The sequence below is a fragment of the Felis catus genome, chromosome A3 (genome assembly GCF_018350175.1).
Source record: "Felis catus isolate Fca126 chromosome A3, F.catus_Fca126_mat1.0, whole genome shotgun sequence".
Classification (NCBI taxonomy): Eukaryota; Metazoa; Chordata; class Mammalia; order Carnivora; family Felidae; genus Felis; species Felis catus.
In genome coordinates, this window is record NC_058370.1 from 63,192,792 (window position 1) to 63,219,793 (window position 27,002).

Genomic DNA, 27,002 nt, shown 5'->3' on the forward strand with positions numbered 1-27,002 from the left:
AACCTTTACGTTTTTCCAACTAAAACCGTTTTACTGACTGTGGACCAAATCACTTCAGTCTGTTTTTCAAAACCTCCACAATTTTTTTGTCACTTAATTGCTAAAAAGGTCCACTATCATTTCTCTTTTCTGGTGCCCTAAGAAATCACTTGTCCTTTTAGGAGCTATGTTTATATGCTAACTTTCCTCATTGTTTAAATATCTCCCACCCAAGCCAGTGATGGATTATAAAACCCAGGTCCAGGCCTATACAGCTCATCCTGGGTTTCTGATGGTTGAGATAACTCATCCCTAGGTGTTAGGGTTTTGTCATCACTCACCCAAACACACTCTCACATCTTTTAACTGCCTGTTGTCACCTCTTCATGATAGAAACTTCTTTCTTGGTAGGCTACAACAGTGATGTGTTCAGCTAAACAAAAGTACACATATCAGTGGCAAATATCTAAGAAACAGAAACACTCACAGGATACAAAATAATTGGGAAAAGACCAGTCTGAATGCACAAGAAACTTTTTTAAACAAAAACAGTTAAAAAAAAATTTTTTTTTAACATTTGTTCATTTTTGAGAGACAGAGAGAGACAGGGTGTGAGTGGGGCAAGGGCAGAAAGAGAGGGAGACACAGAATCCAGAGCAGGCTCCAGGCTCTGAACTATCAGCATAGACCCTGATGCAGGGCCTGAACCCATGAACCGCGAGATTGTGACCTGAGCCAAAGTTGAATGCTTAACCAACTGAGCCACCCAGGCGCCCCAAACAAAAACAGTTTTTAAAGACCTGCTGGTCTATTATTCAAATATGGTCAGTAATGCGAACTACACTAAAATAAACAAATGGCTGTCAAATAGTGTATCTGTTAAGCTGAACCTGAATAACTTCAGAAGATTAATTTGTAATGACCATTCATGGAGAAAAGTAAATTTGTGTGCAGTCTTAATGTCAGAATCACAAAAACAAAACTAAAACAGTAAAATCCAAATTAATGAGATTTCCTCTTTAATTGAGAAAAATCTTACTTTTTTAAATGAATACAGTGAGAGTGAATGTGGCTGTTAAACTAGAGTTCCAAGGTCAGGAGTTTCTAATCTCTCTGAGAACTTTGCATTGTAGGTGTAAAGGTCCTCAATCTTCAACCGAATCAATACAGCTGACAGAGGGGAGCTTCCTTGATCTACTGCACAGCATTTCTATGTTCCATGTCACATGCATGCATATGTACATACATACATAAATGGGCCATTCAAACTATATCTCAAAGTCATAGAAAGCTCAGCCTCCAAAGGGACAAAAGTAAAGCATTAGTCTAGTAAGTATTTAAAAGCTTTAGATTATCCCAGAAACACTTACTTCTAACACTACCAGTAGGAAAACATAGATGAAAAGAAGAAACACTACCATACCTTTTGGATTACTGAAAAACAATATTAATCTAGCTCATTTATTCAATAGCCTTTACTGAGGGTTTAATGTCAAATGCTATGGAAGTGTATGACATAATCATGACATGTTCCCATGGTTATTTAAGGTACACTATACAATGTATAGTTTAAATCACAAATGGTGACTCAAACATTAAAACACAAAGCCCAACATTTTCAGTATCCCTATGAAAACTGGGCTTTACAGTACTAACAGAGCCTCCAATATAACTTTCATATATACGAGGGTCTGTTTCTCCATTTTGGCCTCTGATATTTCTTTCTAATGATGAGTTAGTATCATACTTTTTATTATGGAGAATGATTATAAATATTAATGTATCTTTATATTCTGTTTTAGGATTTGATGTGGCCAGTTCTATAATCCATGAGCTTCTTTAAAAAATTTTTTTTTCTAGACACTAAAGGCCTCAATAAAATGTTAGCAAATCAAATCCAATAATTAACAAAAAGGATAATACATCAAGAAGAAATGGGTTTATCTCAGCATGGCAAGGTTGGTTCAACATTTAAAAATCAATGTAATTTGCCATATTAACCCATTTAAAAAAAATCTAATTCTCTCAGTAGAGGCAGTAAAAGCATTTACAAAATTCACCATCTGTTCCTGATAAAGATTCTCAGTAAAGCAGAAATAGAAGGAAATTCCTTAACTTGATAAAGCACCATCTAGGAAAAACCTAGAGCTAATATCCTATGCAATGATGATAGGATGCATGCATTCCCCCTTTGCCTGGGAAAAAGTAAGAATGTCTACGCACACGACTTCTACTCAACATTATACTGGAGGTCCTATCCAGTTTAATAAGGGGAAAGAATGTATATATATGGCATGCCAACTGAAAGAAAGAAATAAAATTGTCTTCTTCATAGATAACATGATTCATCTATCTATGCAGTAAAACCCTAAAGAATCTATTTTTAAAAGATATAAAACTAGTAAGTTCAGCAAGATCTCAGAATATGAGGTGAATATATGAAAATTAACTATGTTCTCTAGAGATTAGCAATGAACATTTAGAATTTGACATTTTAAAAAGTTATCATTCTTGATAGTGTCAAACACATGAAATATCTTGGGATAAATCTAACAAAATATGGGTAAGATGCATCATCCAAATATTGTGTATTTATAAAAATTTCTATTAGGGGCCAGAGAGTAAATATACTAGGCTTTCTGGGTTATATGATCTCTGTTGTAACTACTCAACTCTGGCATTATACTGTAAAGGCGACCATAGAAAATATGTAACAAATGGGCATGGCTTTATTTGTAAAATAGGAGGCAGGATGGATTTCTCCTTGTTTGCTACTGATTAAAGGTCCCAGGCTTAGTGAAGTTACTTGTGAAGGGGTAGTCTTTTGTGAAGTGGAGACAAAAATAATTTCTCTTAGTGGAACAGATGACCCCAGAGATTTATGATCTGCTGGACATTAAACTGTCTTATATCTAATTCAGCAATCTTATTCTAACATTCTGTTAAATTGCCTCAGATACTCTTTGAACTGATCAGCTATCTGTCTGGTCCCTCATTAATTAACAAATTAGATAATATATTTTACACGTTTATTTTATATTTGCCTGAATGTAATGATTTTACCTTCATGAAAATTTACTTTCACAATGTCAATTCTCCCCTAAATTGCTCTAAAGATTCAATGTAATCCCAATCAAAAAAACATTTTGTCTATTCTCTTACTATTTCATCTTTCATATAAATTTAATTGTGAAAATTTTATTATAAATGCATTAAACCCATGTTAAAATTTGGAGAAAATGGACATCTCTGTGATATTCAGTCCTATCAAATACACATAACATCCTCAGAGAAAACTCAAGAGAATCAACAGAAAACATATTACAAAGGGTGTTTACAAACGATACTACAATTTTAGTATATGTGCTGCCGAAGCGAGCACTACAAATGATATTCCAAATGAGAGTTAGGTGACTGAGTACAGCACAGTGCAGAATTTACGACTATTGGCTCTAAAAAACCCTGGATATGCCACTTTCTAGCAGTGTAACCCTGAGCACAGTGTGACTCTTAACTTCTCTAAGCTTCAGTTTCCTCACTGTAAAACAGTATTCACTTTCTAGGACTGTTAGGAGAGCTTAACACGTAAATATGTATTAAGTGCATAGAATAGTGTTTGACACAGATGAAGTATAAGTGATGATGAACACTATTATTACAAAGTACATATGTGGAAATCAATCCCTTTCAAAAGTAAAAACAGCACAATTCAGAAGACAAAACATGGAAAAGTACTGATAGTAATAGTAAATATAAAAATAGAACATATCATCTACATGAAAAAAGCTTTAAGATATGATGCTATTGAGGAACATAAGACAAATGAATGGAAAGGTATACCATATTGTGAAATAGGACAGCAGCATAATAAAGGTGTATGTATATTCCATAATGTAATACACAAGTCTAATGTGGTCCCAATAAAAAAGAAAAATATCAACATAATGAAGGATGAGGAGCTAGATGAGCTGATTTAAAGTTCATAGGGTACTGAAAAAGTAGTGAACGAGAATTAGTCTCCAACAAATTGTAAGACATTACAGAGCTACTATGGGCAACTGGTGCAGAAGGGGACAAACTGTTCAATGGAACAGACTAAAAATCTAGCAAATAAAAGCGGCTGCATACTGAAATTCAGCATATGACAAAGATAGCCTTTCTGTCAGGGGAGATAAGATATGCTTTTCAACGAATAAATTTGGGACAAAAAAACAAACAAACCACAAACAAAAAAACCCATACAATAGCTATTTTTTTTTATTTTCCTCAATGATATTAAGTATTTTTGCATAACAGTATTTTTAAAATTATCGTAATTATAAGTGATACTTACCATTTATTAAGAAACGATATCATGAAGGCCACTACACTGGGAATTTGTACATATAACATCTCGACTCTATATATGGACCTTGCAAATTATGTGTTATCATTATTTTAACAAATGGTTAAGCTGCAGTTTAGAATTGAAGTGATTTGGGACGCCTGGGTGGCTCAGACGGTTAAGCGTCCGACTTCAGCTCAGGTCATGATCTCACGGTTCATGAGTTCAAGCCCTGCATCCTACTCTGTGCTGACAGCCTGAAACCTGCTTTGGATTCTGTGTCTCCCTTTCTCTCTGCCCCTCCCCGACTTGTGCTGTCTCTGTCTCAAAATAAATAAACATTAAAAAAAAAAATCACAAACTTAAAAAATAATAATAATAATAATTGAAGTGATTTGCCCTAGGCCAAATATCTAGAAAATGGGGAGAGAGTATGTCAAGTCCAGGTGTGCCTCAGTCCAAAACCTCCTTCTATATACCATTCTCTCTTCACAAAATAATCCAGTCTGTCAATGAGACTCTCAAGAAAGGGGCAATAAAAACAGCCTGAGATTACAGTTGTACATACCAACTAGGAATGAGGTAACTATAAGAAAACAAAGTATCTTCTCTTTGTGCTTTTTAGTTAAAAAAAAAAATTTTTTTTATTTGAGAGAGAGAGAGCGCGCACACAAGGCAGAGGAGAGGGACAGAAGAAGAGAGAGAATCTTAGGCAGACTCCATGCTCAGTGAGAAGCCTGATGAGGGGCTCAATCCCACGATCCCAGGATCGTGACCTGAGCCAAAATCAAGAGTCGGATGCTCACCCGACTGAGCCACCCAGGCGCTCCACTTTTTAGTTTTAAAATGGGGGCGCCTGGGTGGCACAGTCGGTTGGGCGTCCGACTTCAGCCAGGTCACGATCTCGCGGTACGTGAGTTCGAGCCCCGCGTCAGGCTCTGGGCTGATGGCTCAGAGCCTGGAGCCTGTTTCTGATTCTGTGTCTCCCTCTCTCTCTGCCCCTCCCCCGTTCATGCTCTGTCTCTCTCTGTCCCAAAAATAAACGTTAAAAAAAAAATTTAAAATGGTAAACACACTGGCGGCCATGTCTTATTTATACTCTATCATGGTTGCCTGGCATTTCAGTCACTGGATGACATCCAAGGTGAATCCACGGTACAGCTCATTCTTTCCGATAAAGAAGATAAAGTGAAGCTAGAGTGGGCGTCAACATATTCTACACTGAGGAAATTCTGTAACTGTTTTCATTTTCTATGTACAAGGTCCCAATGTGGGAAACTGGAAATCTGTATGCCAAAAGAACATAACGCTGGCTATTTTGACTTCCCTCTGCTGGGCAGTAAACCTCTTGAACTTCTATTTTTGGGAATTGAGGTATCCCTTTAATCCTGTTACAGAACTGCTGACGGCAGTAGGACACCAAAGGAAAATCGGCACAGGGCCTGAGCCAGGAAGGTCTCCAAGAACAGGGATAAAACAAAGCATAAGCAAGCAAAAGCATTTTGCAAGAGTTTTGTGAAATCGGTGTCAGTGTTCACAACCCAACACAAGAAACACCACCCAACTGCAAGCCATTTCAGACTAAAAAGAGCCCCTGACGCTGGACCAACGTTGTGAAACTCCCAGAGCCAATATTTACAGCATGGTTAAAGTTGTACTTGCAGAAAACAGAACAGCCCTTCTCTAGGTCTGTCCCCTGCGTGCTACAATATAACCAGCAGTGTTCTCTCCTGCTTTTCTTGGTATGTGTAAAGACACAGTTCAGAGAGCACAGGCCTTCTTCCGTATAGACTATCAGGGACGCAGACACGGCTGCCTACACTCCTGAAGTAGGCCCCCCACCCCCTTTCTAAAAGACCCTCCTGATGATGAGTTGTTTTCTACATGCAGCTGAGACAGTTGAGCCCACTTCCTTTTTTTTTTTTTTTTAATGAAAACAGCCTCATCTTCAAAATTGGTCTCCAGTTAACTCAATTCATTTTCAAAGTTTTCTATGATTCTAAAGCTGAAAAAGACACAGAACTAATCATGTCCCTTTCCCAAAATAAAGCTGATGTTAGGGGTTTACTAGGATGCCCCCAGTCAATGACAAAGATCCATATTCTAAACATTCAGTCTCAGTTACTGAAGGCCACATGTTACATGAATGAGGCCTAATTCTATCCCACTTAGAATCAGAATAATCAACACCTGCTTGGCGTCAACAGCGAGGACTCCGACCGAGGCCCAAATACCACACTCGAATCAAGTCCGACGTCAATAATTATTGACATCCGGAGAAGCCCTTTCAGAGGCTCTGGCGATCCGGGTGCATGCAGCTTGCTTACCTCTTCCCATCACTACACTCTATGGGAAAGCTGTCCTTCCAAGTGAGGGGACTAGAGAGTGGGGTGTACTACAGTGAGTTATAGATGTGACAAAATTCCTCTACATCCCTCACCCAATTCCCTCACCTTCACCGTCTTACATTACCATGGTACATTTGTCACAACTAAGGGAGTAATTGGTATCTTACTGTTAACTAAACTCCACACACTTCACTCATATTTCACTCGTTTTCAGTTAATGTCCTCCTTCTGTTCCGGGATCCCATCCAGGCTACCACATTACATTTAGTTATCGCATCTCCTTAGATACTTCTGGTCTGTAGCAGCTTCTCAGACTTTTTCCCTGTTTTTGATGATCTTAACAGTTTTGACGAGTTCTGATCAGATGTTCTGTAAAAAGTCCCTCAATTTGGGTTTGTTTTTCGATGTGTTTTGGATTAGACTAGGCTTCCAGGTTTTGGGGAGCAAGACCACAGAGGTGACATGCCATTCTCATCCCATCGTCACAAGGGTACATGGTCGTACGTGCAACCATCGCGACCAATCATTGTTGGTGTTAGCCTTGATTACACAGATTAAAGGTAGTGTTTGCCAGCTTTCTCCACTGTGGGGTTATTTTCCTTGCCTTCCTCTTTCCATAGTCTGTGGAAGCAAGTCCCCACATGCAGCCCACACTCACGAATGAGGGAAGGGAAGCTGAGCCTTACCTCCTAGAGGAGGAGCTGGGGGGAGAGTAGCTACATAAATTAATTGGAATTCTTCTGCATGGGAGATTTGTCTCTTCTCCCACACTTATTTATTTGTATCAATTATGGATACTTATTTTACACTTTGGGATACAGGCCCACTACAAAATCCTGCAAAATGCTTATTTGAACTGGTACTTCTTAAACTTTAATGAGCATGTGAGTTTAAGCGGGCACCTCCTGAAAATGCAGACTCTGATTCAGTAGGTCTGGGGTGGCCCTGGATTCTGTGTTTACAGCAAGATCCAGGCAATGCCAATGCTGCTGGTCTGGCACTCCACTCGAATGACAAGGCTCTCTAGCCTGGGCTTGACTTCCTCGGGGAATGAGTGCTCACTACACTCCACAGCAACCTATTCCACCTTTGAAAGTTCAGCCAGGGATGAAAAATAAAATGAAAGTGTTTTCAGTCTTCGAATCTATACCAAAATAACGAAAACTATTAATGTGAATACAAACTCTGAGATGGACTCTTTGGTATCCTTTTTGGTTTTGTTTTAAACTAAACTGTAGATGTTTTTAGGCCTCCACCACCACCACACACACACACACACACACACACACACACACACACACACAGATCATCTCTACCTTCTTTACAGGAATTTAAAAATGACTACACTCCTTGTGACTGATGAGGTGATACCTGAGATTTAACTTCTGACATGGACAGACAGCTGGGGACTGTGCATCTCTACACACTCTGTGCTCTCCTTCAGGAGGGAAAAAGAGTAAACATTAGAGAAATGACAAAGGAAAAGCTATGACAAAGGAAGATTAACAAAGTAAATCATACATTCATATCAAACAGATGACGTGAGTCTTAAGGACACATTTGCAAAACAATATGGCCCTAATGAGGCCATGGAGTCTGGAGGAGGAGTGAGATACCCGAGCCAGAGCCTCACCACTGCTTACAGAGGAGACAGTGAAGGGCACTCGTACTGATTTTCTTCAAAAATCTATCTACCTCCTGTCCTGGCACAAAAACAGACACTCAGATCAATGGAACAGAATGGAGAACCCAGAAATGGACCCACCAACGTATGGCCAACTAATCTTTGACAAAGCAGGAAAGAATATCCAATGGAATAAAGACAGTCTCTTCAGCAAGTGGTGCTGGGAGAACTGGACAGCGACATGCAGAAGAGTGAACCTGGACCACTTTCTTACACCATACACAAAAACACACTCAAAATGGATGAAAGACCTACATGTAAAACAGGAAGCCATCAAAACCCTTGAGGAGAAAGCAGGCAAAAACCTCTTTGATCTTGGCCACAGCAACTTCTTACTCAACATGTCTTTACAGGCAAGGGAAACAAAAGCAAAAATGAACTATTGGGATCTCATCAAAATAAAAAGCTTCTGCACAACAAAGGAAACAATCAACAGGGGCGCCTTGGTGGCTCAGTTGGTTGGGCTTCTGACTTCAGCTCAGGTCACAATCTCGCGGTCCGTGAGTTCGAGCCCTGCGTCGGGCTCTGGGCTGATGGCTCAGAGCCTGGAGCCTGCTTCCGATTCTGTGTCTCCCTCTCTCTCTGCCCCTCCCCCATTCATGCTCTGTCTCTCTCTGTCTCAAAAATAAATAAACGTTAAAAAAAAAAAAAAAAAAAAAGAAACAATCAACAAAACTAAAAGGCCACTGACGGAATGGGAGAAGACATTTGCAAAAGACATATCAGATAAAGGGTTAGTATCCAGAATCTATAAAGAACTTATCAAACTTAACACCCAAAAACCAAATAATCCAATGAAGAAATGGGCAAAAGACATGAATAGACACTTCTCCAAAGAAGACATCCAGATGGCCAACTGACACATGAAAAACTGCTCAACATCATTCATCATCAGGGAAATACAAATCAAAACCACAATGAGACACCACCTCACACCTGTCACAGTGGCTAACATTAAGAACTCAGGCAACAACAGGTGCTGGCAAGGATGTGGAGAAAGAGGATCTCTTTTGCACTGCTGGTGGGAATGCAAACTGGTGTAGCCACTCTGGAAAACAGTATGGAGGTTCCTCAAAAAATTAAAAATAGAACTACCGTATGACCCAGCAATCGCACTACTAGGTATTTATCCAAGGGATACGAGTATGCTGTTTTGAAGGGGCACATGTACCCCAGTGTTTATAGCAGCACTATCAACAATAGCCAAAGTATGGAAAGAGCCCAAATGTCCATTGATGCACGAAAGGATAAAGAAGATGTGGTGTATGTATATATATATATATATATATATATATATATATATATATATATACACACAATGGAGTATTGCTTGGCAGCCAAAAAAAAAAAAAAAATGAAATCTTGCCATTTGCAACTACATGGATGGAACTAGAAGGTATCATGCTAAGTGGAATTAGAGAAAGACAAATACCATATGACTTCACTCATATGAGGACTTTAAGACATAGAACAGATGAACACAAGGGAAGGGAAGCAAAAATAATGTAAAAACAGGGAGGGGGGACAAAACATAAGAGACTCTTAAATATGGAGAACAAACAGAGGGCTAGTAAGGGTTGTGGGAGGGGGAATGGGCTAAATGGGTAAGGGGCACTAAGGAGTCTACTCCTGAAATCATTGTTGCACTATATGCTAACTAACTTGGATGTAAATTAAAAAACAAAATAAAATTTAAAAAAAGAAAAGAAAAGAAACTCACCTCCTGAAGGTGCCTGGGTGGCTCAGTTGGTTGAGCATCTGACTCAATTTTGGCTCATGATCTCACGGTTGAGCCCCATGTTGGACTCTGCACTGACAACACGAAGCCTGCTTGGTGTTCTCTCTCCCTCTCTCTCTGCCCCTCCCCTGCTCATGCTCGCATGCTCTCTCTCTCAAAGTAAATAAATAAACTTAAAAAAAAAAAAAAAGAAATCTACCACCTGGTACCTTTTGATTTGGTGGCCCTGGATTATATGACATCTATAATACACCATCAGAGCTTCCTTTGAAGAACATGGGACTTGAATTTCTAGCACCTTAATTCTGAACGCACATACCCACACACATAGGAGCATATGCTCCATCATAAATTTTAAAACAAATTACTGCCTTGTATCTCTGGTCTCTAAATACACATTTGAAAATCAAACTCGATGACTAAGTTTTCTCCCAAACAGATTGATCAAGGAAAACTGCTTTTCAGTAGGAAAAGAATAGTTTGCTAACTGGACTAGTAAGTGTCTCACATACTTGAAAAAATCAATTGGAAAACAGAAACCCGAAACTACATTTCAGAAACAATGTGTTAGATATAAAAATTACTATGTATCCTATAATAGAAGAAAGGAAAGGCATAAAGTCTATTTGCTATAAACTGACTTAAACTTACAAGTAAAACCTGTCTTACCATCTACATGAAATAAAGACACTTTTAAAAGGCTCAAGTAGTGCATAAGGAAAAAAATATCAAACAGCACATTTAAGATGTTAATTATACTGATTTCTTTGAAGATTAACAAAGGTGATAGAATTTTCTGGCACTTACAAACTCTTCAAAGTCACAATTAAGAAAACACACTAAATCCATTTGATATAAAAAATAACCAAACAACTTTAGATCTTTTTTTGGAAATATAATTCTCAGAAAGTTAATGAAAGATATCCCCCTTACCAGAAAGTTTACTTTATGAAGATTAAAAAGGCATCTCAAATAGGAGACTGACCAAGAGCCTAGAGAAAATAGAGGATTACCTATTCAGTTATGAACATGGGTCCAATATTAAAATCTGATACCTGTATATACATAACAACTGCTCCAGAGTGCTATTAATTCAAGTATATAACACACATTCCTTTCATTAATAAGGAAAAAAAAGTGGAAGATGAAGCAGGAAGATAAGTCTACCTCATTTAGCAAAAAAAAAAAAAAAAAAAAAAAAAAAGAAAGAAAGAAAAGAAAAGAAAAGAAAAGAAAAGAAAAGAAAAGAAAAAGAAAAAAGGAAAAAAGAACACATAGGAGATTTAGACTTGCTAGGAATCCCCAGCAGCATACTCCACTCAAGAAAGATCCCAAAACCCACCCGTGCACAGAGAGATCCCAAAACTCACCTGCACACAGAGGTCATGACCAAGGAGGCTTTAAAATAGTTTCAGAAGACCCACCTCCCCCTCCCCTTCTTGCCCTAAAAATCATTCTTCCCTGCTCTCTCCTGGAGATTTGAACTGGGATTTGAACCCAGATAGTCTTAACTCCAGAGCCTTCTCTTTCATCCACCATTACCTTAAGCAGAACTATTAATTGGGAAAAGACAAATGAAATACAAGAACAAAGATTAAACCTAATAATCTAAGAGCAAAGGTTCAAGTGTGGAACATGGAGGAGGGGGCCCAGGGTAGCCAGGAAGTCAGAATGGTCAGCACTGTGCTAAGAACTGGATGCATCCATGATTTTGTTGAAGAAATGCATTATACTATCTGAGGGTCCGGTGGAGCACAGGAATAAACAGAGCAAAGAAAGAAGAAAGGCATGAACAACTATATGGCAACAAATTGGACAAGCTAGAAGAAATGGATAAATCCCTAGAAACATGCCTAGAAACCCACCAACACTGAATCAGGAAGAAATAGAAAATCTGAACAAATAATGAGTAAGGAGATTGAATCAATAACCAAAAACCTCCCGACAAAGAAAAGCCCAGGACAGAAAGATTCACTGGTGAATTCCACCAAACATTTAAAAAAGAATTAATGAGGGGCGCCTGGGTGGCTCAGTCGGTTAAGCGTCCGACTTCAGCTCAGGTCACGATCTCACGGTCTGTGAGTTCGAGCCCCGCGTCGGGCTCTGGGCTGATGGCTCAGAGCCTGGAGCCTGCTTCCGATTCTGTGTCTCCCTCTCTCTCTGCCCCTCCCCCATTCATGCTCTGTCTCTCTCTGTCTCAAAAATAAATAAACGTTAAAAAAAAAATTAAAAAAAAAAAAGAATTAATGACAATCCTTCCCAAACTCTTTCTAAAAACTGCAGAGGAGGAAACATCCTCAAACTCATTTTACAAGGCCAGCATTATGCTGATACCAAAGCCAGGTAAGGACATTACAAGAAAACTACAAACCAACATCCCTGATATAGATGTCAAACTACTCAACAAAATTTAGTAAGCCAAATTCCACAGCACATTAAAAAGATTACACTATAATCAAGTAGGATTCATCCCTGAGAGGCAAGGATGGCTCAACATAGGCAAATCATCAATATGATACATCATCTTAATAGAATGAAAGATAAAAATCATAGGATCATCTTGATAGACACAGAAAAAACATCTGACAAAATTCAATGTCCATTCATGATAAAAACTCTCAACAAATTGGGTAGAGAATGAATGTATCGCAATATAATAAGGCCATATATGACAAGTCACAGCTAACATCATACTTAAAGTAAAAGGTTGAAAGTTTTTCCTCTAAGATTAGAAATAAGACAAGAGTGCCAACTCACTACTCTTATTTAACATAGTAATAGAAGTACTAGTCAGAGCAATCAGCAAGAAAAAGAAATAAAAGGCATCTGAGTTGGGAAAGAAGTAAAAGTGTCTGTTTGCAGAAGACATTATCTTACATAGAGATAATCCTAAAGACTTTGCCAACACATTGTTAGAACTTAAATGAATTCAGTAAAGTTTCAAGATACAAAATCAACATACAAAAATTGGTTGCATTTCTATCCGCTAACAATGAACTACCTGAAAAAGAAATAAAGAAAACAATCCTATTTGCGAAAGCATCAAAAACAATAGAATACTTAAGAATAAGCTTAACCAAGGAGATTGAAGGTCTGTACACTGAAGACTGTAAGGCAGATGAAAGAAACTGAAGATGACACACAGATAGGGAAGGATATCCTGTGTTCATAGATTGGAAGATGTATTTTTGTTAAAAGTCATTAATTAATTAATCAGTTAATATTGTTAAAGGTCCAAAGCTATCTACAGATTCAACACAATCCCTCAAGATTCTAATGGTAGTTTTTTGCAGAAATTGAAAAAATAATCCTAAAATTTGTATAGAGCCAAAAAACCCCCAAATAGCCAAAGCAATTCTGAGAAAGAGCAAAGCTGTAGGTATCACACTTCCTGACTTCAAACTGTATTACAAAACTGTAGTAATCAAAACAGTATGGTACTGACATAAAAACAGACACAAAGACCAAGAGAACAGACTCAAGAGCACAGAAATAAACCCATGCATATGGGTCGACTATTATTTGAGAAGGAAGCCAAGAGTACAATGGAGAAAAGATATTCTATTCAATAAATGATGTTGTGAAAACTGAATATTCACATGCAAAGGAATGAAAATGGACCCCTATCTTACCCCACTCACAAAAAACGTATTAATGGCTTAACCATAAGACCTGAAACCACAAAACTTGTAGCAGAAAACACAGGGAAAAAAGCTCTTTGACACTGATCTTGGCAATGTTTTATGGATATGACACCGAAAGCGCAAACAACCAGAGCAAAAAAAAACCAGTGTGCCTACATCAAATCAAAAAGCTCTGCAGAGTGAAAGAAGCAATCAACAAAATGGAAAGGGAGAAAATATTTGCAAACCACATATCTGAGTAGGGGTTAATATCCAAAATATATAAGGAACTTGTACAATTCAAAAGCAAAAAACCCAAATAATCCAACTGAACAATAAACAAAGGACCTCAGTGAACATTTTCTCCAAAAAAGGCATTCAAGGGGTGCCTAGGTGGCTCAGTCGGTTAAGTGTCCGACTTTGGCTCAGGTCATGATCTCGTGGTTCGTGGGTTCGAGCCCCGCATCGGGCTCTGTGCTGAATGCTTGCTCCGAGTCTGGAGGCTGCTTTGGATTCTGTGTCTCCTTCTCTCTCTGCCCCTCCCTGGCTCATGCTCTGTCTCACTCTGTCTCTCAAAAATAAATAAATGTAATAAAAAAAATTTTTTAAAGACATTCAAATGGCCAATAGGTACATGAAAAGGTGATCAGCATCACTATCATCAAGGAAATGCAAATCAAAACAACGAGATATCTTCATACCTGTTAGAATGGCTAGTATCAAAAAGACAAGAGTTAACACAATGCTGATGAGGAAAACCCTTGTGCACTGTTGGTGGGGATGTAAACTGGTACAGCCACTACGGAAAACACTACGGAGGTTCTTCAGAAAATTAAAAATCGAGGAGCACCAGTCAGTAGAGTGTGCGTACTACTCTTGATCTCAGGGTTGTGAGTGTGAGCCCCACTCCAGGTATAAAGCTTACTTTAAAAAATACGAGGGGCGCCTGGGTGACGCAGTCGGTTGAGCGTCCGACTTCAGCCAGGTCACGATCTCGCGGTCCGTGAGTTCGAGCCCCGCGTCAGGCTCTGGGCTGATGGCTCAGAGCCTGGAGCCTGTTTCCGATTCTGTGTCTCCCTCTCTCTCTGCCCCTCCCCCGTTCATGCTCTGTCTCTCTCTGTCCCAAAAATAAATAAACGTTGAAAAAAAAATACGATAAAAAAAAATTAAAAATAGGGATACCTGGGTGGCTCAGTCAGTTAAGTGTCCCACTTCAGCTCAGGTCACGATCTGACAGTCATGGGTTCAAGCTCTACATTGGGCTCCATGCTGACAGCTCAGAGCCTAGAGCCTGCTTCAGATTCTCTCTCTCCTTCTTTCTGTCTGTTTCTCCCCTGCTTGTGCTTTTTCTCTCTCAAAATAAATAAATTTTAAAAAATTAAAAATAGAACTATCATATGATCTAGAAATTTCACTTCTGGGAATACATCTGAAGGAAATCACTATCTCAAAGACATATCTGCACCCTCATGTTCACTGCAGCATTATTTACATTAGCCAGGACATGGAAACAACTTAAGTGTCCATTTTTTTAAAGTTTATTTATTTATTTTTGAGAAGGGGGTAGAGGCAGTGAAAGAGGGAGGAAGAGAGAAGATCTCGAGCAGGCTCCACACTGACAGCATGGAGGTTGACGTCGGGCTCTAACTCAGGAAATGTGAGATCATGGTCTGAGCCAAAATCAAGAGTTAGACACTGAACCGACTGAACCACCTACGTGCCCCTCTAAGCATCTACTGATGGATGAACGGATAAAGAAAATGTGCCGTACATACACACACACTCACATACACACTTACACACGCATGAATATTATTCAGCCACAAAAAAGAAGGAAACCCTGCCATTTGCAACAACATGGATGGACCTTGAGGGCATTAAGCTAAGTAAGATGACTCAAACAGGGCAAGCAAATACTGTATTATCTCACTAGATATGTGGAGTCTAAAAAAAACTCAAACTCTTAGAAATAGCAGAGTAGTGGTTGTGGGGTGGAGGGTAATAGATAAAGGTGGTCAAAAGGTACAAACTTCCAGTTATAATATGAATATGGTCTGGGGACGTAATGTAAGAGCATGGTGACTATAGTTAACAATATTGTATTTACTGTATATTCGAAAATTGTTAAGAGAGTACATCTTAAAAGTTCTCACCACAAAAACAAAATTGTAATTATGAGGTGATGGATGTGCTAAACTAACCTTAATGTGGAAATTATTTTGCAATCTATACATATATCAAATTATTACATTGTACACAAACTTATACAATGTTATATATTAACTGTATGCAAATAAGGCTGAAAAAAACCCCACATGTATATAAGAAATGGACATTTTCTTCTTGCCAATTGAGACAGGAAAAACTCTGTGGATGACTTTGGTGGACTTCATCATCCAACGGTAGTTTTGCAAAGTCACAAGACATTTGGAAAAGGGATGTCAATGAATGTATATTTCAAAAGAAATAGGAACTCAACAGTGGTCAACTTGAATGGACTTCTTACTAAAATGGGGAAAAGCATGCCACTGTCCGTATGTTTGTTCTAAGGACTTTCATGAGCCTGGATCTGTATTCGTACTAACTCTTTATATTTTGATGTCAAAATCTGTAATTAACCTAACAGGGTGACTGATAAATTAACTATGCATAAGTTTGAAGAAAAAAAAAAAATTACCAAACATTCACAGGTGCAAACCGTTACCCCAATTATCAACCATTCATATCTCTGGATGTGAAGAGAAGGCACAGAAAGTTCTTGTTATTGACAGCAACAAGAGAAATTCAATTAAGATTTAATTTGCTTATTTTTTCAACCATTGCCTTTAATTAAAAACAGAAAGTAAGACTCCACTTGAATATCTGTAGTTAAATCCTTTTAAACAAAGAAGCACACACAAGAATTATTTGATAATTTTGAAAAGAGGTGTTAAGGATATGCTTTGAAAACTTATTTTTTATATATTGTCACATTTTTGAGAGTCAAGGTACAAATTTACTATTGGCTTTGTAGACGTTGACATATCTGAGACACATACAATTTTTAAGAGCTTTGTGAAAATACAGTTAATATAATTATTGTCTTCACTATGTACTTCTAGCACCTTCATCTAGATTTATCCTCCAGTTTCCTTTTTGAGGTCTGAATCTGGTGGTCTGGAGAAAGCTTTGTGTTTAACTCAAAATTAAAATTTTGATGTCCTAGGTTAAGTTTTCAACAGAACCTCTGTTCCTAGAGAAGATCATTCCACACACCCTGTTGCCTCCAGCCCAAGACAGGCTCAATGAAAGAGACAGCAATGGTACCCAGTAATAAAAATACACTAACATTTCAAAAAACAGAAGTGAGGAAATTCTAATTATGTGTTATTTTCCAAAGCTCCCTTAGGTAAATGGAACCTAGAATTTTATCATGCTCCCTGAGTCTGGGGAAGGCAGAAATGTTTCAACTATACGTTATGCAAGGGGATCAGGGGCAGGTTGGGACAGGGACACAAAGCCAACTATAAAAAGCTAGGATTTTGAAAGTGTGTTGGCTTTCACGTCCACAGCATTTTTCCAGCAGAGAGAGAGACCGGGAGGAGAAAGGTGCTCCCTTTGAGATTTCCAGCCTGTTTTGGGTTGCTCCTCCCCTTCTCTTATTCCTGTGTCCAGCTCATTGTCGTCTGTTGGGCCAACAATCTGTTCATGGGTCAGGAATGGTTTCTTCTTTGACCATCGGTATTTAAAAGAGCAGCAGCACACCTTGTCCACACAGGATGATGGAGAAAATCTACAGGTACTGTGCAACAAAGGCTCTCAACCTTGGGCAATTTTGCTTCCACTCATGGAACAGGTGGAAATGTCTGCAGACATTTTTGCTGTCACAGCTGGGAGGGTGGGTACTACAGGCATCTGTCGGGAAGATGCTACCAAACATATTACAACACACAGCACAGTCCCCCACAACAAAGAATTACCAGGCCCAGAATGTCAGCAGTGCCAACGTTGAGAAATCCTGCCATGGAAGGACAGGGTTAGAGAGAAGGGAGGTACATAGTACGGGGAAACAGAAGAATGTCATGAACGACAATATGGCTTAAAATAGAAAGAGTTTTATTACTTATTTATACTTTCCTTTAGGCCCATGAGCTGATTTTACTTCAGGCCTCGGGAGTGGCTGCCAAATTGTCTGGCTATACTCAACCATAGTCCTTTGAACAGCCAACTTAGTCCTCAGTAACAGAAATATGCTGGGTGCTCTAAATAAATCCCAGGGCAATGGAACAAGTACGTATGCTCTGCAAGCTCAAAAATGCTTCCACAATAAAAACGGTAAGGTATTACTGTTTGACTGACATAGCTGAGAGCAAACAACAAATAATGCTATTTTCATGGGATGGAGACCGACCCGATAAATCGCACCACATAACAGGACGATATACCATCAGATATTTTATAGAAATTCTGGGAAATGACAGGAGCCTGCTAGCGTGCCCGCAATGATGTTTTGTTGCTTTGTAGTTTTTAAAGTACGTTCAGAATTATCTTTAGTCACAAAAAGTCCCAAACAATAAGGCTGGGAGAGGATGGAAAGTTTGTCTTCCAAGATGAAAAATGAACTTGGAGAAGTGCTAGATTAATCTATCTAGGAGGATCCCATAACCCCCTTTCACTTTATGAACTTCAAATTTCCCCCTCTGAATGATGAAAGCCTCCTTTGTCTGGGACAATGTGACGGTGTTCCTTTCCTGACTCATCAGGTTTGTGATGGGGTCTGAGGGAGGGGCTGTAATTCAAAACAGAACAGGTGCAAGGAGTAACGGCCCGCTAGGCAGGAACTCGACCCTCAAAAATCAGAACTACTCTTAGTCTTATAATCTTTAATATGATCTACAGGAAGGTAGAGAACACTGACCGACCAAAGGAACCTCTTTGTGAAGCATGCTAACACATTAAGTCAAAACTGCCGAAAATCGACTTACTTCTCTCTTACACACACACCTATCGACAGGAATCCTCATGTTGTGAATAGCATTACTTCAATGCACAACGTCCGTTTTTCTACAACACGGCTTTTCTTAGTGCAAAATCTTTCACTCACCACCAGTACCAGTGGTCTCGGCACTCTTGGATCGTAAACCCCTCTCGGGGGTGGCTGTGACAGTGGTGGTGGCAGCAGCACAAGTCGGAACAGAACTGACTAACACTTACTGGGCACCTAACTCTGCCAGAGATGATGCCGAGCACCACTCCTGTACGAATTCGTTTAATCCCCACGACCAACCTATGAGGCTGTGGTACCTTCCCGTTTACCGAGGAAGACGGACGGGGAGGCGCAGATTTCAACTCACCCAGAATAACACGGCTGGGACGCAGCAGAGAAAGGATGTGCACGGACACAAGCTGGCTCCAGAGTCCGAGCTCCTACTTATGTGGAGTCACCTCTTCGAGCACATGTTCCCAGCTTTTATATACTTATTTAGAAATTATATGCCAGTCTGTTGATATGTACATTATTACACGTCTGCTCTAAAATAGTAGTCAAAGGGATAAGGGAGAAAAATAACATGCCAACCTATTCTTCCACACCTCACTTTGAAGGCCATGGCTCACACGCTGTGAATGCCCGGGCCTGGTGTTTGTCGTCTCTCTGACGCTGCTGACCTGTGCCCACCTTACCATCACACAGCCCACCTCCCCAGTGCACTCTGGGACCCGAGAGGCTAACCCACTGTCACAAACACCTTCTGCATGCCCCACTCCGTGCCTCGGCTCACATCAAGTCCCTGTCAACAACAGGAAATTGTTGAAAGGTTTATCCTAAGACGCGGTGTCCTCACAAAGCCTTCTCTGAGCTCTTCTCTCAGATGCGTGTCCTCAGCCACCTGCCTGGCACACGCCGCAGCCATGTATTTCTGTGTAATTGTGTGCGGTATCGATGGCTTGTTTTCCAAGGCAGCTCATAAACCTCTTGAGAACAGAGAACATGTTACATATTAACTTTTCTTTGTACCTTCCATGGCACCTGGCATAGTACTATGCACTTAATTACCACTCAGTAAGCATGTGCTAAATAAAAGAGTAAGTAAACATTCTCTCTATTTACTCCACGTCTCTAGGGCCTAAGGACAGAGAGTCAAAGGGAAGATCATCCTGGGAAACAGGAGATTATGGGAGATACTTTCCTCTTTACCTATGCTCACGAGAATGGAGACAGACTGCCTTGCTTGTACAGGGAAATGCCTTCACACAGTCCCCAGTAATCTGCACGTATAGCACGGGGATTTTACACAGCATTCCAGTTTCTAAAATAATAGTGTCCTTCCACACCTTGTTTATCTACTGCTTGCTGCCTACTCTGTTAGCACTTTTTATAGTTAAAGGTAATCTTGAACATACAGACATGTGTAACAAACCCAATTTCAGGAGAAAAGGGGTTTACCCTTTATTAAAAAAAAAAAAGGTTTCCTCTTGTCTATTAATGGGATTTGCTCAAATGCTACCTTCTCAACAACTATTCTGACACCTCCTTTGATGCTGTCATCTGGCCTCTCTTACCAGCTCCTGATTCCCTTTATCCCACTTTGCTTGTTCTTTTTGTCCACAAAAGTATTATCTTCCAATAAATGATACAATTTATTTATTATAATAAATTATATGATACTATCATTTGCTCTGGTTTGTCTCCCTGCCTCTAGACTGCAAGGTCGGTGAGACCAGCGGTATTTGCGAGCAAGGATCTGTCTCCTTGGTTCTCTGATGTATTCCAAGTATCTAGAACAGGGTTTGGCATGTAGTTGGTACTCAACCAACAGAAGGCACAAATCAGTAGACGATGTCAACTTCCATTTCACTCCACACCTTGAAGGCCTCAGAGAGAGTCACTCTAGCCTGAGAATGTTCTTTCCCTCATCCTGAGAAGTGGTACAGTATGGCAGTTAACCACAGAAGCTTGAAAGCTCTGAATCCTGGCTCTGCTTTTTCTAATTGATCCCTGCATATCTTTAGTCAAATCTCATAACCCCTCTCATCCTCAGTCTTCTCATTAGTACAATGGGAGTAATATCCATCACTCAGAAGAGCCTCCAAAGGCACTCGACATCCACACACCCCAGTATATAAGATTCAGTAACTGGCGTGTGTATATAATATATATATTCTTTACACTATTACTTCCCTCACTCTATCCCAAATGGTAACACATCTTCTGATAAATCTATAAATTCCACAGACTATGAGTTCAGAGCACTACAAAATAGCAGTAGCACTTTGGCTGGTGACAATGACCGTGTACCATCATCAACGCTCCAGACCTGGCAGCGAAGGGCTGTCTCCTACACCCAGAGAAAGCTCCCTAAGTAACACATACCAAATAAAAGCCTTTCGATATTTATAAGGAAAGGATTAATTCATCTTCCAAAGTAGCATTTTAATTAAAAATGACTTTTCTGGGCTTATATCCAGAAAGGAATATATTGCCAAAAGGTAAGATTTAACAAGGTTTAGTTTAGTTTTGTTTTTTAAATTAAAGTGCTTCCCAATCCTTTTCACGTCAAGGCACACACACAGAAAATAATCTTTCTTTGGCACTCTGGGACAAACAGATGCGACTGCTCCCAGCTGCAGGTGACGGCCTAGAGCCCCCAGCCCTGCCAGGCCCTACTCAGACTTGCTGGAAGCTGAAGGAATCAGTCAATACTTGAAGCATGTACAAGCACAGCATTGGAGAAGCTCGGCCTTAGCCCTTCTTGGACTGGAGACCTTCCTAGCAACTTAGATTTTTCTCCTTTCGGACAAACACCAGTCCTCAGAGAGAATGAATCTGGCCACCAGTGACCAAAGTGAGCACTTTCTTTATGACTCATTCCAGGAAAAAAGCACACTGACCAGCAATCCATTTATAACTTACAACATCAGCATAATTTCATGCTTTTGTTTTTACTTTCCATTCTGAAATTTTATTTTCCGTGCATAAAGTAAACAATGGAGACAGGCCAACCTTAAGTCACCAAATGGAATCTATCAAGTAATGTTCTATTTCTAGGCAGCTTGAGGACTCTGCGTTATGTTTCACAATTTTGTACTTTTAAGAAACACAAAAAAGATACCATTTTTCAAGCATAAGGTGCTATCTTCTGGTCGCATTTTGAAAAGATGGAGTGGATCATTCTTTTAAATTTGATTGTAAGTTTTAGTACAACACTTAGTAAAAAATACACTTTTTTCTAAAACATTCATTTCCTTATATTTAGAAAACACTGACAGAATTCATACTTAAGACTACCTCTATCACTGGTTTTCTTTTTGTTTCCACTACTTCTCTCTATGGCACAGAGTCAAGGATGGTTGGTATTATCCCTGTTTCCTGAACAGTGATTCCTTCAGAGAAGTGGCTGGCTGAATTGACCTACCTTTATTTCTTTCCAGGTTTTCTGCTTTTCTTTTTCACAAAGGTAATGCCAAGATCCACCTCTATTTTTGTTCTCCTGCTGTCCTGCCCATCCCTGCACAGCTGTTCTCACACCCATAAAGATCCCAACTCTAGGCCTGAAACAGAGTGTTCTAGATTCAAGCAGAATGTTATCTTAGTCTCAGTCTCCCTCATGCCTGATGCCATATCTGGCAGCTTTCTCTCTTGCCTCATCTTCATTTCTGTTATTCATATGCTCCCTGGTGCGAGGGTTTGGCTGGCTCGCTTGGCTTCTAACCCACAGCTCCCTCCCTGGGAGGTTAGAAAGGCAAACTCATGTCTTCACCTGTACCTAGAACTGGGTATGCAAACCACTGAGTGTGTTGAATTGAATTCAATCTCGACCTCTTTTTCATGTTCCCTGCAGCTCCTAGGCTTAGAACCCACAATTTCTGTGGGTGTCCATGTCTGAGTGTTTTGTCTCACACTCTTAAGGATGACAGAAGGTATGGCAACTTCATGCTTGCCTATAACCGAGGTACCAATGGAGGATTCTGTACTTTTAGACTATTTAATGTATTTAAGACTATTAAATGAGACACCAAAGAGAAATCATGAGAAAAAGATGAGTGGAGGGAGGGAAGGTGCAAAACTGCTATGATTTCACTCTCAAGTGTAATCTAAAAAACGAACAAAACCACAATGGATAAACAAACAAAAAGCAGCATCAGACTTGTAAATATAGAGAGCAAACTGGTGGTGGCCAAGAGGAGGAGGGTAGGGGATGGGTATAATGGATGAAGGGGAGTGGGAGATACAGGCTTCCAGTTATGGAATGATTAAGTCACAGGAATAAAAGGCAAAGCATAAGGAATATAGTCAATGATATTGTAACAGTGATGTAATGGGACAGATGGTAGCTACATTTGTGGTGACCACAGCATCATGTATAGAGTTGTTGAATCACTACGTTGAAAACCTGAGAATAATGTAACATTGTGTGTCAACTATACGAAAAAAAAATGTCTTACTAGTTGGTTGTAGCCTCTCAGGGTGTCAGTGACTTCCTCTGTCCCTCTGTCTTTTTTTTTTTTTTTTTTGAGAGAGAGAGAGAGAGAGAGAGAGAGAGAGAGAGAGAGAGACTCCACACTCAGCGCTCAGTGCAAAGCCCAACTCAGGGCTCTATCTCATAACCCTGGGATCATGATTGGAGCCGAAATCAAGAGTCAGACACTTAACTAACTGAGCCATCCAGGTGTCTTCTAATACCTCCTCTGTCTTTCTAATACCAATGGACTTACTTTGTTTCTAGCATCAAATCAGATTTCAGGACTCAGGGACAAGGGATTAAAGACAAAAGCAAAGCTGGATTCTTTGCTTGGTTTCCCTAAGACATAAAAAGTTGTTATTCACATCAATTATCAGGAGGTACCATTTTCTAAACACCTTGCAGGATTGCTGAGAGTATTAATGAAATCACATATTCATTTTATGCAGCATACAGGTGGTGCTCAAAACGTTCATTTTACTTCTCTTATGGCAAACTCACCAAATGTGTGGGCTTAAGCTGTCTGAAGTCCATCTCCGGTTAATATTTCATGTCAACCCAAGAGTGCAATACTGCCGCTCAGCTCCACAGCCAGAAAAGTGGCTCAGGATTCCCAAAGTGCAAACATCAAAGCTCCCAATTTGGGTAGGGGGAGGGGATGGAGGAGTAAGAGAATTAAACACGGTGTTCAACAGATTCTGCTGGTAAAGACTGAGAAAATTTAATCCCAGCAAAGGGGTGTTTAGAACTATGGAGATTGTCTGGATTAACTGAAGAAAAAAGAATACCTTTGCCTAGAACGTTCATTCAGAGAAATGCAAAAGTGGTTCTTCTGCTTCAACAGAGGCTGAATTACCTCAACTGTCTTTTCACCTTACTCATATAAGAGAGCTTAGGTAAAGAAAGAGTAGGGACCACCGCTTGTGTGTTTATGTCATGAGAAAAAGAACCAAAATAGAAAATGAAAAAATCCCGGGGCACCTGGGTGGCTCAGTTGGTTAAGCGCCCAACTCTTGATTTTGACTCAGGTCATGATCTCACAGTTTGTGGGATCGAGCTCCGAGTTGGGCTCTGTGCTGTCTCAGAGCCTGTTTGGGATTCTCTCTCTCCCTCTCTCTCTCTGCCCCTCCCCAGCTCGCACGTACATATGAGCATGCTCTCTCTCAAAATAAATAAGCTTAAAAAAGAAAAAGAAAATGAAAATAACTCAAAATTCAAACTTCTATTTCAAATGGTATAGATTTCCTTACGAGACACCAAAATGTGACTTAAGTGCCCCCAAATCAGAATACATCCTACCTCATAATCATTGGCCAAAACTCTTCTTCAACACAAGAGAACTTTTTTAATGCCAATATGATTTCTCGGGAGTGATAAGTAACCTAGTAATAATGTTAAGGCCCCAACGTGAAGAATTTTGGCAAGAAAAACAGACGGTTAATTCTACTTAAAAGACAGGGTAGCCCTGCCAGCCAGTGCTGTTCCCAAATGAGGTAATGTCCATGGCTCTTATCTAGCCTTTACGGAGATTTAATGTCATTTACCATTGGCTCTTATGAACCAGCTGCATAATCTCACCTTTTCTCATGTGTGTTACTTCCATCCATGTCAACACTGCGATTAGGAACCTCTGGTTTTTAAAATGATTAAGAAACGATCTTCATATGTTTTCTTTTTATGCATGTCCTATAATTTGAGTCTTTCTTCCATCGCCTCGGAAAATTCAGAGATCAGCATGTTTCTCGTTTTCAAGGTATTCTATAGAAATACTCTGAGGTTTGATATTTTTATGTAAACATTTTTCAAAGAAGCCAAAATGTATAATTCAAGAAAATGTTCTGTGGAAGAATTTGTTTTCTGATTACAAAATGATTTCCTCCCTCTGAAAAAAAATAACAATTTCATATTTACTTAGCTGGCTCTGAAAGTCCCATGGAGATTCTCATGCCTTTCAATCCCTAACACCTCTTTTCCCAGCCTTTTACTGATTTCAAAGGTAACTCCATGTGGAGAAGGAATCCATAAACTGTAGAAAGGAAAGAGAAAAATAACCCTTTCCGTCTTAACCCCTTGCGTTTTCCCCATAAAGAACAACAGAGTGAAACACAGCTATTACAACACAGATGAGACACCCAAGTGGATATGACAGAAAGATTTTCACATGCCTTTGAATTCCTTTTTTCAACCAGGGTATACACCAATCTGGGTAAAGACAGGAATCTGTTTGACAAACATGAACATGATACCCAACACCCATACTATTTTGTTTTGTTTTCAACAAAACATCTCCCTTTACCTCCCAATACTCAGGAACAAAAGCAACAGCCACAACCAACCTGGAGTCACAAGGCTTTTACTTTTCCACGGTGTTTCACCCTTCAGGTCACAGAAAAAGTAAATTGGAGATATCAAAGGCAGCCCAGAGACAGAGCAGAAGACCATGCTCTGTTGCTGGGCAGACTGGTGAGACACAAGCCAGACCTGTTAGTGTTGTGTGTGGGAAACGAGGTTGGGAGGCCCATTTGTACAAGTGGCGAGCCAGCCAAAGAAGCAATCCCAACCTCTTCTGACAAGATTGAGCCAAGAATGGATCTGCAATAAAGAAGATCTGATGGCTGATCCCCACTACCCGCCTCCTGCTTGACAATCTGACCCCCGCCTCTAACTCAGATGCAGAATCGAGGCATCTTTGAAAAGCATGTCCTTCGTTACTCAATAATTGCCAGCTCCTTCCCTTCAGAGTAGTGTCCAACAGAGAATCGAGACATCTAACTTGTGTGGGCCTCAGGGTCCCACGTTTAAAACCAAGATAATACTCTCCATCCCTCTCGTCATCACTGAGATATAGTGAGGACCAAGGGAGATGAGTGCTTGAGAGATTGCACTGAAGAGACCACCAAAGACCCCCAATATACACCACATAGACCAGAGGATCTGCTCTGGTCGCTTGGGGGGCACAGTCTTTTCAGGAGGTCTGTAAGATCAAACTATCTTCAATGCCACTAAGACATTCTTTTCCCCTTTATTCTCCTTCTCACACAGACAGCACATGGTGGGGTTTGCCAGGGGCTACAAGGTGTGTGATGATGTCAGCATTCTAATAATGACTAATGGAATGTGTGCTTGTGAGTTCTTGTGTTTTAAGATTTCCTGTTTCAGTTTCTAATTAAATATTGATAGACAAAAGTGTTTTTGGAATCCACAATAGCTTTTCAGAGGGTAAAGAGGTCCTGAGACCAGTTTGTGACCTGCCAACCTAGAACTTCATCCCACCCAAGCCTGCAGTTCCCAGATGGGCTGACTTGTCACCCATCCTGAGCCCTGCTATATGCCGTTCTCTCTGCGTGGGGGGCTCTCCCTCCACCTTTTGCTTGGCTTTTTCTGCCTTTACTTCGAGGTCACTTCTTCTGGGAAGCTTTCCTTTGACTCCCTCAAAACCAGTCAGGTGGCCCTGCTAGGTGCTTCTCTAGCACTTAGCACACTACATGATGATTGCTCGTTCTCAGAGGCCTGTTTTTGTCCTGGATTCCTTCAGTGCAAGAACCGACTTAGTCACTGTTCTGATGGACACAGTGGTACGTAGGAGGTATTTAATACATTTAACAAATACTTACTGAATATATGTAACAACCAAGAAAGGAAGGCATGAAGACAGGCCTATCTTGCATTCATTCTCACCTAGAGGGAATTAGTTACTAAAAATCTTAGTTTTTATTATAGTACAGGCTCATTAAAACTATAACAATAGTAACTCTATATCATATTATGTACCAGGTACTATTCTAAGCACTTTATATGCTTTAATTCATTTAATCTTCACAAAATCCCTAGCAGGTATATATCACTGTTGTCCTTGCTTCAAAAAT

The 27,002-nt window shown here is 39.8% G+C and overlaps 1 protein-coding gene across 8 annotated transcripts in view; it reads right to left on the reverse strand.

The window, feature by feature from the left end:
* Window positions 1-27,002, reverse strand: part of THADA (THADA armadillo repeat containing) — a 332,244-nt gene that overhangs the window by 123,667 nt on the left and 181,575 nt on the right. The window lies entirely within an intron of this gene.